At 66.9% G+C, this 11,669-nt stretch overlaps 1 protein-coding gene across 1 annotated transcript in view; it reads left to right on the plus strand.

Moving 5' to 3' along the window:
* The window catches only part of LOC311628501 (SH3 and multiple ankyrin repeat domains protein 2-like), a gene marked incomplete at its 3' end in the record, with an annotated part of 63,148 nt that continues 51,479 nt past the window's right edge, over nt 1-11,669 (plus strand). Inside the window, exon 1 of the mRNA XM_084895717.1 lies at nt 1-121. The remainder of the gene's footprint in view (nt 122-11,669) is intronic.

An 11,669-nucleotide genomic window follows, 5' to 3' on the forward strand; every position in this document is an offset into this window, starting at 1 on the left:
CGGCGGCGGCTCGCGCTCGGCCGGCTGGGCGGCGGCTCTGTCCCCGCGGCCCTGCAGGTGCCGCCGTCCCCGCCCCGGGGCTCGATCCGCCCGCCGCGCCGGAGCCACAGGCCGGGCCCAGGTAAGGCGGCGGGCGGGGAGGGGGCCGGGCGCGGGGAGGGGGCCGGGCGCGGGGAGGGCGGCCGGGCGCCGGCGCGGGCGGGAGGGACAGGACGTGCCCTGGGCAACCCCCACCCCCCCGGGCCGCCGCCGGCCGCACCGGGGCGTTCGGACTGCGGAGCCCCAACTGCCGGGGGGCGGCGTCCCGGACCCGCCGCGTGCGGGCGGGGGGCGGGGAGTGCGCGCCGGTGGCGGGCGCTCCTCCTGCGGCTTCCGCTGGGTCGGACGCTTCACAAGTGACGGTGGCGCGGACGCCGGGCGCGGGACGCCCCTTTGTCTCCCTCGCGCGCGAACCCCGCGCCCCTGACTCGCCCGGCGCCTCCCCTGGGCCCAGCGGAGGATCCACCTACAGCCCCCCCACCCCCTCCCCCTCCTTTCCCCCTCCATCCCCCTCCCGCCCCCTGCCCCTCCCGCCCCAGCGCGCCCGCCGCCGGGTGACCTGGGTCAGGCTGCGGCCGCGGAGCCGGCGCGGGCCGCCAGGGGGCGCGCGGGGCGCGGGGAGCGGGGACCTGGCCGCGGCCGCCGGGACCGGAGACCAGCTGCGCCCTCGCGCCCCCCCCTTCCCGGCCCCGCACTGGCGCCCCCCGCCCCCGGCCCCGCACTGGCGCCCGTGCCCCGCCCCGGCGCCGCGGTGGGTGCAGCGGATCCTGGAGGGCCCGGCCCGGCGTCCCCGGTGTAGGTTCTGGGGCCACAGGATGGGCCCCCAAGTCCGCGGGGTCACACAGAATCCCCGCAACGCGCTCCGCTTGGCCGGCCAAGCGCCCCAGCCGGGGTGGGGGTGCCGGTCGGAGCAGCCGAGCCGTCCCGGCCCCGCCGCCGCCGGTGAATTATGCAGGAGGCGGCCCCGCGCGCTTCTCAAGTTTCCGGGCAACTTTGTCCCGCACCCCTCCTCCCGGCGCCCCTCCTCCGGGCGCCCCTCCTCCGGGCGCCCCTCCTCCGGGCGCCCCTCCTCCGGGCGCAGATCCTCCGGGCGCAGATCCTCCGGGCGCCCCTCCTCCGGGCGCCCCTCCTCCGGGCGCCCCTCCTCCCGGCGCCCCTCCTCCGGGCGCCCCTCCTCCGGGCGCCCCTCCTCCCGGCGCCCCTCCTCCGGGCGCCCCTCCTCCGGGCGCCCCTCCTCCGGGCGGCGCACCGGGGACCCACCACGCCCTGCTGGGGCCGCTGGATCGCGGAGCAGGTGTGAGCCCCGCGAGGGTCTCCCCGCCCGGGTCGGAGGGTGCGGCCGGCTGCGGGCTGCCCCATCGCACCGATGGTTCCTGTCTCCGTGGGGCTGGGAGCGTCCAAGGGGCGGAGGCCAGGCTCGTGACCGTGACCATGGGCTCTGGAGGGCGAGCCTGGAAGGCCCCCCTGGGGGGCGGGACCCGGACTGCGCTCAGGGGGCTGCTGGGAGCTCCGGCCGCAGGACAGGAGGCCGGGGCGGGGTCCCCAGAGACCGTCTGGAAATAGCTGGCTCCCGGGAAGTGGAGGGAGTAAATTGGATAGTCCCGTGGCCTCCTTTTGTCTGGAGCTCCCTTTGGAGTTAACGAGGCCACTGCTAATTAGAGGAGCCCCGCGCGGGGGGGGTGGGGGGGGGGTGGGGGGTGGAAGCTGTCAATGGGGTGTGTTGGGGGTTGGGGGGGGTTTGAGCTGTACCTGGGCCTTGTCCCGGGACCGGACTTTGCTGGCGGGGCAGGGAGAGCCTGGCCTCGGTGTGGGGCCCACAGGGAAGAGTGGTCAGTGAGGCCCCTACCCAGGCCCAGCGGGTGCCCTGGGGGCTGGAGGGTGACCCACACGCCCGGGGGCAGCTGTCCTTGGAGACCCCGTTTCACGCCCTGTGGGCATCACCCGCCCTCTGCCGCCGGGACCTCTATGCCTGCGGGCGCTCCGTGGTGATGGGGGGGCTCCTATGGACAGGAGGTGAGCGCTGGCCCGGGGGACCCTGTCTTCTAGGGCCGGATGGGGAGCCGAGGGACCCCCGGTTCTGGGGGACGGACGGTGACAGGTGGTGCTCTTTATGGATTTGGCGGTTTTACCCCCAAGACAGCCCTGGTGGGCACCTGGCCGCTTGGGACAAATTTAGACCCCGTTTTGGTGGTGGTGGTGGTGGGGTCGGGGTCTTGTTTACTTTCCAAAGGCCACTTCAGCCCGGCCGACGTGGCTCCGTGGTTGAGCATGGACCTATGAACCAGGAGGCCAGGGTTCAGTTCCCGGTCAGGGCACAGGCCCGGGCTGCAGGCTGGATCCCCAGCGTGGGGCGTGCAGAGGCAGCTGATCAGTGATCCTCTCTCATCAGTGATGTTTCTCTCCTCTCCCTCTCCCTTCCTCTCTGACATCAATAAACATACATCGAAGAATAAAATAAAGAGGAAGCCCGTGCACACCCAGGCTTCGATAGGTGCTCCCTCACTCTCCCTCTGTCCACCCGTGGGCTCGGCCAGCGCTGGGGTTTTGTGCACGGCCCGCCTCCCGCCTCCTGCCTCCTGCCTCCCGCCTGCAGGGCACCCGGGGAGGCCACGTGCTGAGGCCCGGTGGCCCCTGGGAGGAGCTGGACCCTGGCAGGCGGGGTTGGGGCTGAGGAGTGCCCCTGGGAGGCTGATGGGGAGTTCCGGAGCCTGGCTCTGCATTTTATGGGGACGGGAGCACGTGGACACCATGCCTGAGGCACAGAAAACGGGGCGGAGCTGGCCCCGGAGGAAAGCTCCCCGAACCGGGCTCCAGAGGAAGCACTGTCACTCACTGCCTGTTTCCCAAAGTGGGGCTCCGGTGGGAGCTGCTGGGGGCCCTGTGCCTCCTGCTCCCAGGATCTGGGTGAGGATCTGGCCGGGTCCCTGGCTCTGGACCCTGAACCCTCTCCCATGAACCCCAGCTCCTGCTCCGCAGCCGGGAGGCCCCGCGTCCCCTGAGGGCCGGCAGCCCCCGCAGAAAAGCCTGGGAAGGCAACTTGCCTGGTCCGAGGAGAGAATCAGCAATCCGCTGCCTCCTGCACGCCCCGCACCGGGGACGGAGCCCGCCGCCCGGCCTGTGCCCTGACGGGGACCACACAGCGGCCTCCTGGGTCCTATAGGGGTCGACGCTCAGCCCCTGAGCCACGCCCGGCGGGCCAGGTGACGATTTCAGAGACTGACCGCTTTGCAGATGGGCCCCTGCTGCCACCTGGCCCCCGGGTCACCCCTCCTGCCTCTCCCCGATTGTCCCCCGAGGCGGCCATGCTGCCGCCCGGGGCTGGGGCTCCCTGGGCCCGGCGGCGCTGACCGGTTACGCCAGGCAGGCCCGCGGCGGCCAAGGCCCTCTCGTTTGGACCCGGGTGTTCTCTGCTCTGACAGAGCGTCCTCTGCTCCGGCCCCCACTCCTGAGCCTCCCCGTCTCCCCCTCCTGACCACGGGCCGGTGGCTCATTGGCTTCTCGCCGATTCGCAGGCTCTGCGTTCGCCTTGGATCCGCCTCGGCCTGGCCGCCTTGCCTTTGCGCCTTGGCTGAGAGCGTAGCTTTCTGTCCTGAAGAGGTTTACCCGGGGCCCTGGCTGGTGTGCTCAGTGGTTAGAGCATGGGTCCTCGCACGGAAGGGTCTCTGGTTCGATTCCCAGTGAAGGGCACGTGCCTGGATTGCCGGGTTGACCGCCGGGCTCGGTTGGGGCATGTGCGGGCGGCAACTGTCCATGTGTCTCTCACATCCATCTCTCTCTCTCTCTCTCTCTCTCTCTCCCTCTCTCTCTCTCTCCCTCTCTCCCTCTCTCCCTCTCTCTCTCCTCCCCTCCCACTCTCTCTAAACAAATCAGTGGAAAAACCCGTCCTCAGGTGAGGACCAGCAGGAGGAAAGGGGAGTGCACACTGGGAGGTGGTCCCAGTCCCGCCCTTTCCCTGGGTGATGTTTGTCTTCCAGGCACCCCTCCCCGCCACCACCGGACATTCCTGCGCCCTCTCACTGATTTTATTTTTAAAAATATATTTTATTGATTTTTCACAGAGAGGAAGGGAGAGGGATAGAGAGTTAGAAACATCGATGAGAGAGAAACATCGATCAGCTGCCTCCTGCACGCCCCCCACTGGGGATGGTCCCGCAACCAAGGTACATGCCCTTGACCTGAATCGAACCCGGGACCCTTCAGTCCACAGGCAGACACTATCCGCTGAGCCACACCGGTTTTGGCTCACTAACCATTTTAATATCTTGCTTCTCATTTGCTTTTTAAAAACCCATCAGCAGTCAGCGCAGGGCCTGGTGCGAGGTAGGTCCTGAGGCCTCTTTCTGCCGAGACTCTGGCCGGGCCCTGATTTTGGTCAGCACCCCCCACCGCACCCCCCCCACTGCCCCCCCGCAGCCCACTCCCAGCCCCGGTTCACCGGGGCTGGTTCTGGCTGGGTGTGTCGCGCTCTAAGTCCACAGCGTTTCTGTCCTTAGAAACAAGCTCTGGTCCCGGGGAGACTGAGCAACAACGCTGCACATCGTGTGTCCTGGGGGGAGGCACCCAGCTCAGGGGTGGGCGGCCCAGGGCGCCCGAGCCCCGCAGGGTGGACTGTACAGATGCGGGGACCCTGCTGCCCAGGCCCAGGGCCACGGGTGCTGAGGGGGCAGCACGTTCACATCAGGCAGAGCTTCCTGACGGGGGACCCCAGGCCGGCGCCAGCCCCCCGTCTGTGATTGTGCCTGTGATTGTGGCTGTGAGCCCTGGCCACGTGGCTGCTGCCACGTGGTGAACGGTGGCCTTTGGCAGGCATTGGGTTGAAGGAAATATTGGGTCGGCAACTAAGTAATTGCGGATTTTAAAAAAATCAAAGACAATTTTTTCATAGAACTAAATAACTTTATTCTGTAATGTATTGCCCATTTTTATCAATGACCTTTTGCCATCTTTCAGGCAGCATCATAATCCCACGTTCAAAAAACTTCTGGTTTTTATTAGCAAAAAACTGAATCAGGTACGATTTGACATCATCATCATTATTGAAATTTTTACCATTCAAGGAGTTTTGTAAAGATCGAAACAAAAAGTAATCAGATGGTGCAAGGTCAGGACTATATGGTGGATGTGGCAAAACATCCCAACCAAGCTCCATTAATTTTTGCCGAGTGACCAAAGATGTGTGTGGCCTTGCATTGTCATGATGGAATACAACACCTTTTCGATTTGTCAATTCGGGCCGCTTTTCTTCAACTGCATTGTTTAATTTCATTAATTGTTCAATGTAGACATCAGAATTGATCGTTCGGTTGGGTGGTAAGAGTTCAAAGTAGACAATTCCTTTGTAATCCCACCAAACTGATAACAAAACCTTCTTTTGATGAATATCAGCTTTTGATGTTGTTTGAGTTGGTTCACCTGGCCTGCTCCACGATCTTTTCCGCTTGATATTGTTGTAAACAACCCATTTTTCATTGCCAGTTATCAGTCATTTTAAAAATGGATCATTTTCATTACGTTTCTTTAGCAAATCGCAGCTGCTAATGCGTTGCGTTAACTGTGATTCTTTCAGTTCGTGAGGAACCCATGTATCGAGTTTTTGAACATAGCCAAGTTGTTTTAAGTGATTTTCAATGCATGTATGTGATACATGAAGCTTCTCTGCAATCTCACATGTTGTACTGTGACAGTCCGAATTGATTATTGCTTTGATTAGGGCGTCATCAACTTCAACTGGACGACCAGAGCGTTTTTCATCTTTGAGTGAAAAATCACCAGAACGAAATTTGGCAAACCAATTTTGACACTGCCGTTCTTTTAAGGCTTCGTCACCATAAACAGCACATAACTTTTTATGAGCTTGCGATGCGTTTTTCCCTTTGAGGAAATAAAAAAGCAAAATATGACGAAAATGTTCCTTTTGATTTTCCATTTTTCAATGAACGCCAAACGAAAACTACAAAACAGATCAAAAAACTTTTTTTACTGATTAACAGCTGAATAGCCAACTATCAAATAACAAAATGTGTTTTACATTTGTACTACGTCTGCAAACCTAAAAATTCAACTGAAGCCATATATGTGTGAAACCCGCAATTACTTAGCTGCCGACCCAATATTTCTGAGTATTCGTTTCCATGGCTCCGTTTTCTCTGTAAAACCGTGGCCACCAGGGAACGGCCTTTGTGCTGGAGCCCGTGGCTGTCAGACGGGGTTTGTGGCCTTGTGAGGGGGGGCTGGACCTGCTTTCTGACCGCTGGTCGCCCCCCCCCCCCGCCCCCGTGAGCGGGGTCTGTGGGCCCGGGGCTCAGGCACAGCCCCGGTGACTTTCCCTCCACCCCGTTCCCCACACAGCCTCTGGCCGCTCTGGGGGGCGCGCTGACTCTTGTGGGGGCTCCGGTGCTGGGACCGGGCAGCCCCTCCTGTCACTGCTGTTCTCCTGGGGAATGGGCAGCCGTGGGGCCGCCATGCTCCGGCACCCCCCGGACACAGGGAGCGGGTCCTGTGGGCGCCCCAGCGGGGGACCCCCCCACCCCCTCCCCGGCTCCAGATGGCGGCCGGGGGCCCAGGGGTGCGAGGCCCGTCGGGTGCTGCTGGCACGGCGTGCGCTTGTCGATTTGAAATGCGACCCTGCCATCTTTTATTGAAGAGGGAGCGGGGGCCGGCAGCCACCGGCTCGCAGCCTCTCTCCCCGGTTCCGCCGTGGGGAGGGCGCTGTTACCGGAGAGGACCCCCGGCCCGCCCCCGCCGCGGGCAGCAGGCCCTCGCGGTGGCCGCTGTGAGGCTGCGCTGGAGCCGGGATTAAGCAAACACGGGAGACCAGGGGGCTTTCCCGTGACCTTGCCACCCGCCACTCGTCCCCGGACCCGCCCCCTCCACACCCGCAAACCGGCCGCCAGCCCTGCGTTCTCATCCGCTCCTCTCGGCCATTTCCAACAGCGGACAGAACCGCTTCCTCACTTCCGGTTCCCAGGTTCCCGAGGGCTGCGCTCAGGCTCCGGCCTGGACCCAGATCTTGACCTTGACCCTGACCCTGAGTGGCGGTGGCCATGCCGCTCCGGGAGAGTGAGTGGTGTGCCTTTGGGCGCACAGGGCAGAGGGGCAGTCACCGCGTCTCGCTCCCCAGCACAGAGGGTGCCTGCGGTTTTTAAAACATTATACACCGGAGCCTGGGGCCTTCTCAGTCTTAGAAGCGAACCTGATGAAGCTGGCTCCCGCCGCGAGGTATTGGGCTGTCTTTGTTTAAATTGATTTCAGAGAGGAAGGGAGAGGGATGGAGAGAGAAACATCAGTGAGGAGAGACTCTTCGATTGGCGGCGAGAGGGCACGTGCCCTGACCCCTGACCTGCCAGGTCATAGGTGAGGCTCCGCCCCTGAGCCACGCCCGCGGGACGTGGCTTTTCTGTGTCCGTCTCAGGGCCGTGTCCTCTTGGCGCTGTGGCTGGACGGCCCCGAGCAGGAGCGTCCACCCGGCTGTCTGTCCATCAGACGTCGGGGCCGCGAGGGCCGCATTCAGACTTGGGTTTCGCCGAAACCGGTGTGGCTCAGTGGATAGAGCGTCAGCCTGCAGACTGAAAGGTCCCAGGTTCGATTCCGGTCAAGGGCATGTGCCTTGGTTGTGGGCACATCCCCGGTGGGGGGTGGGCAGGAGGCAGCTGATCAATGTTTCTAACTCTCTATTCCTCTCTCTTCCTCTCTGTAAAAAAATCAATAATATATATAAAAGACTTGGGTTTCCTCAGGCACCTTCGCAGCCACACACAGGATCTTTGTTAGACCCCCTTTCCCCGCCCTCACGTTATGTACTGATTATTTTTCTAATCCCCCCGAGGTTATTTTTCCCATTGATCTTTAGAGAGAGTGGGAAGGAGTGGGGGGGGGGGGAGAGAGAGATGCATTGATATGAGAGAGACACATCAATGGGTTGCCTCCTGCACATGCCCCCACTGGGACTGGGGGTCGAACCTGCCACCGAGGTCCCAGCCCTGGACCCGGAAGTGAACGTGAGACCTTTTGGTCCCAGGGTGGCGCTCTGACCACTGGGCACACCGGCCAGGGCTTCCTGCCACTGTTCTCCTTCTCCGCGTCACCTGGGACCTTGGCAGGGTCAGTGAGACCCAACACGTTCCGAGCGTCACTGGACTTTATCGACCTGTTGTTCTGGCTTGAGGTCCCCCCTCCCCCAGACGTAGCTGGCCCCAGCGGCCCTGCCTGGCTGACAGGACTCTTTCCCGGGAGCGGCCCCCAGGCCGTGCGGCTCCTCCCTCTGCTCTGTGCAGCCCCACCACCAGGGGGCGCAGGTGAGAGAGCAAAGGGCCCCTCGCCCCCACGGGGGCGCTGCTGAGACCGGGCCCCGGTTCCGGGGAATCCAGGTGGGTCTTTGCACGGCCTGCCTCACGCCGGCTGAGGCGCTCGGTGAAACGGAGCAGCCGTGTCGGAGCGGGCGGACCGCCCGGCGCTCAGGCCCGGCGTTAATCAGTAACCGTCCGTGTTTGCCTTCCCAGGGCCTCCCGCCCAGGTGGCCGGCCCACGGAAGGTCAGGACCCCGCAGGCTCGGCCCCGGGCTCCGGGCGGGTCTGGAATGAACCGGGACGGGGATGGCCGCCTCTCTGCCTCCTGCGGCCTGGCGCCCGCAGGCCCTGCCTCTGAGCTCCGGCAGCCGATGGGCCTGTGTGCCCGCCACCAGCCACGGCGAGGGCAAGGGCGAGGGCGAGGGCGAGGGCAAGGGCGCGGGCGGTGCAGTCCCGGGCCAGCTGTGGGGGGCGGGGGGGCTGCCCTGGGCTGTTGTTTGGGTTTGGGGTTGAGTTTGATTTTAGCTGAAACCCCCTGAGCCCGCCCCCTGGTTTTCTAGAAACCCGCTGGGCCGTACCACCTCCTGCGCAGACCCGGCCACAGCGGAGACGTGGTGCGTGGCCTCCCGGCGCCCTAAGGTCAGGGAGTCCCGCCCCTTTGGCCTCAGCCCCCGGCCGGCCACACCTCCCCGTTCTGTGGGCTCCGTGGACTCCGTGTGTGGGTCTGCTCCGGGCTGTGCTCTGCATGTGCCCATTTTCCAGATGCTGACACTGAGGCGGTGCTGCCCCCAAGCCCAAGGGCTTTCTGGGGCCATGCCCCTGGGGGAGGGCACGCTGGCCAGGCGGCAGGTGGGGTGCCTCGGGGTTTCCATCGGCCGCCGGCCGGGCCCCTCGTTAGCGTGGCCCTCGGTCCTCGCGCCCCCTCCGCTGTCTCTGGGCGCCCGCTGGGGTCGCAGGCGCGGAGGGGGGGCCGGAGCCACAGGACCCAGCACTGGTGTCTGCTGGGTGGTCCCCCTGACCTGCCGACGCTGCACCTCTCCCGCCGTCCAGGGTGCCCGACAGGGCCCCTCACCCTCAGGTCACGACCCTCGCCTCCAGTCATGACCCTGACCCCCTGGACGTGACCTTTACCCCAGGTCATGACCCCGCCCCAGGGAAGGCTGGGGCACCTCTGTGTCTCTGAGCTGCGAGTGTTTAAAGTTACAGCTGCAGACGTGGCTCGGGGGCACCTGGCGCTGTGACTGTCATCACCGTGGCCCGGAGCTCAGCGACCACATGGACACGGGGCCCGGATACCCCCTGGGCCCCGTGCGGGTGTGGTTCCAAAGCTCCGAGGCCCTGCCTGCGCGCCCGCCCCGGGAGCCGGGCCCTCACCCCCTGGAGCCGCGCCCTCACCCCCCGAGCCAGGCCCTCACCCCAGAGCCGGGCCCTCACCCCCCGGAGCCGCGGCCTCACCCCCCGAGCCAGGCCCTCACCCCGGAGCCGGGCCCTCACCCCCGAGCCGGGCCCTCACCCCCCGGAGCCGCGGCCTCACCCCCCGAGCCAGGCCCTCACCCCGGAGCCGGGCCCTCACCCCCGGGAGCCGGGCCCTCACCCCCCGGAGCCGCGGCCTCACCCCCCGGAGCCGGGCCCTCACCCCCAGAGCCGGGCCCTCACCCCGGAGCCGGGCCCTCACCCCCCAGCCGGGCCCTTACTCCCGGGAGCCAGGCCCTCACCCCCAGAGCCGGGCCCTCACCCCGGAGCCGGGCCCTCACCCCCAGAGCCGGGCCCTCACCCCGGAGCCGGGTCCTCACCCCCGGAGCCGGGCCCTCACCCCCCGGAGCCGCGGCCTCACCCCCCGAGCCAGGCCCTCACCCCGGAGCCGGGCCCTCACCCCCGGGAGCCGGGCCCTCACCCCCGGGAGCCGGGGCCCTCACCCCCGGGAGCCGGGGCCCTCACCCCCGGGAGCCGGGCCCTCACCCCCGGGAGCCGGTCCCTCACCCCCGGGAGCCGGGCCCTCACCCCCCAGCCGGGCCCTCACCCCCCAGCCGGGCCCTCACCCCGAAGCCGGGCCCTCACCCCCGGGAGCCAGGCCCTCACCCCCGGAGCCGGGCCCTCACCCCCGGAGCCGGGCCCTCACCCCCGAGCCGGGCCCTCACCCCCCGAGCCGGGCCCTCACCCCCGGAGCCGGGCCCTCACCCCCGGAGCCGGGCCCTCACCCCCGAGCCGGGCCCTCACCCCCCGGAGCCGCGGCCTCACCCCCCGAGCCAGGCCCTCACCCCGGAGCCGGGCCCTCACCCCGGAGCCGGGCCCTCACCCCCCGGAGCCGGGCCCTCACCCCCCAGCCGGGCCCTTACTCCCGGGAGCCAGGCCCTCACCCCCAGAGCCGGGCCCTCACCCCGGAGCCGGGCGGGGTGGGAACCTGACGCGGACGGAAGGCACTGTGTGTGCCACGGGCCCTCCTGTCCCGGCCCAGGGCACCGGCTGCTGAGCCTGTGGAGCCCGCCAGCGGCTCCCGGCTGTAATTAGGTGCCTGGGGCGGTGCCAGGCGCTGGCCTGTGATTACCAGGCGCCCGCACGCCGGCTCCCCGGGAGGGCCGCCTCGCCCGGGTGGAGGGCAGAGTGTGGGGGGGCCGCCTCGCCCGGGTGGAGGGCAGACCCGCCCCACGCTTCCTCTCCTCCCCCGCTCCCCGCTCCCCGGGGGCAGCTCCGCGGGAGGACGGGCCTGCTGCACGGGGTCTCCCGCGCGCTCTGGGGGTGCAGGGGCTGGGTTATTTGGGGAAGAGAAGCGGCTGCGTGAGCCAGGCCGTGACCCCGGCTGGTCTGAGGGCGCCGGGCCGGGCGGGGGATGGACCGGCCTGTGCTCATCGCCGCGGGGCCGCAGTGACGGTGCGGGCGGCCAGGCCAGCGGGCGCCGGGTCCTGCGCGGTTTTCCTGTGGAGCCTCCAAGCCCTGGGAACTTTCCAGAACTTTCCAGGGGTGCCACTGAGCAGCCGCTCCCGTGCGCAGCCCTGGGCTCTGGCCTTGACCCCGTATCAGGTCCTCGGAGCAGGGGAGGCGCCAGGCCTGGCCTTCACCCCTCCGCAGCCCTGGTTCTCACCGGCCCGGCCCTTCCTGGACCCCTGCCCGGGGCTGGGGTCACGGTGTCCCGGGCGCCCGCCGGGCCGTGCTGGGCGGCGGCGCCCCCTCCTGGCCTTTGCGGGGACGTCAGTGCCTGGATGGGCAGGAGCTGCGCCCCAGCTCCACACTCTCGGGGACCCTGAGGCCCCGGCTGGCGGCCTCCGTCCTGGGCCGGCTGCTCAGTCCTGGGCCGGCCCTGCCCTGGGCCCGGGTTTGAGTTTCCTGTCCCAGCTTGGGCGGGGGCTA

The sequence above is a fragment of the Pipistrellus hanaki genome, assembly GCF_964339955.1.
Source record: "Pipistrellus hanaki genome assembly, chromosome: 9".
In the NCBI taxonomy this organism is placed as follows: Eukaryota; Metazoa; Chordata; class Mammalia; order Chiroptera; family Vespertilionidae; genus Pipistrellus; species Pipistrellus hanaki.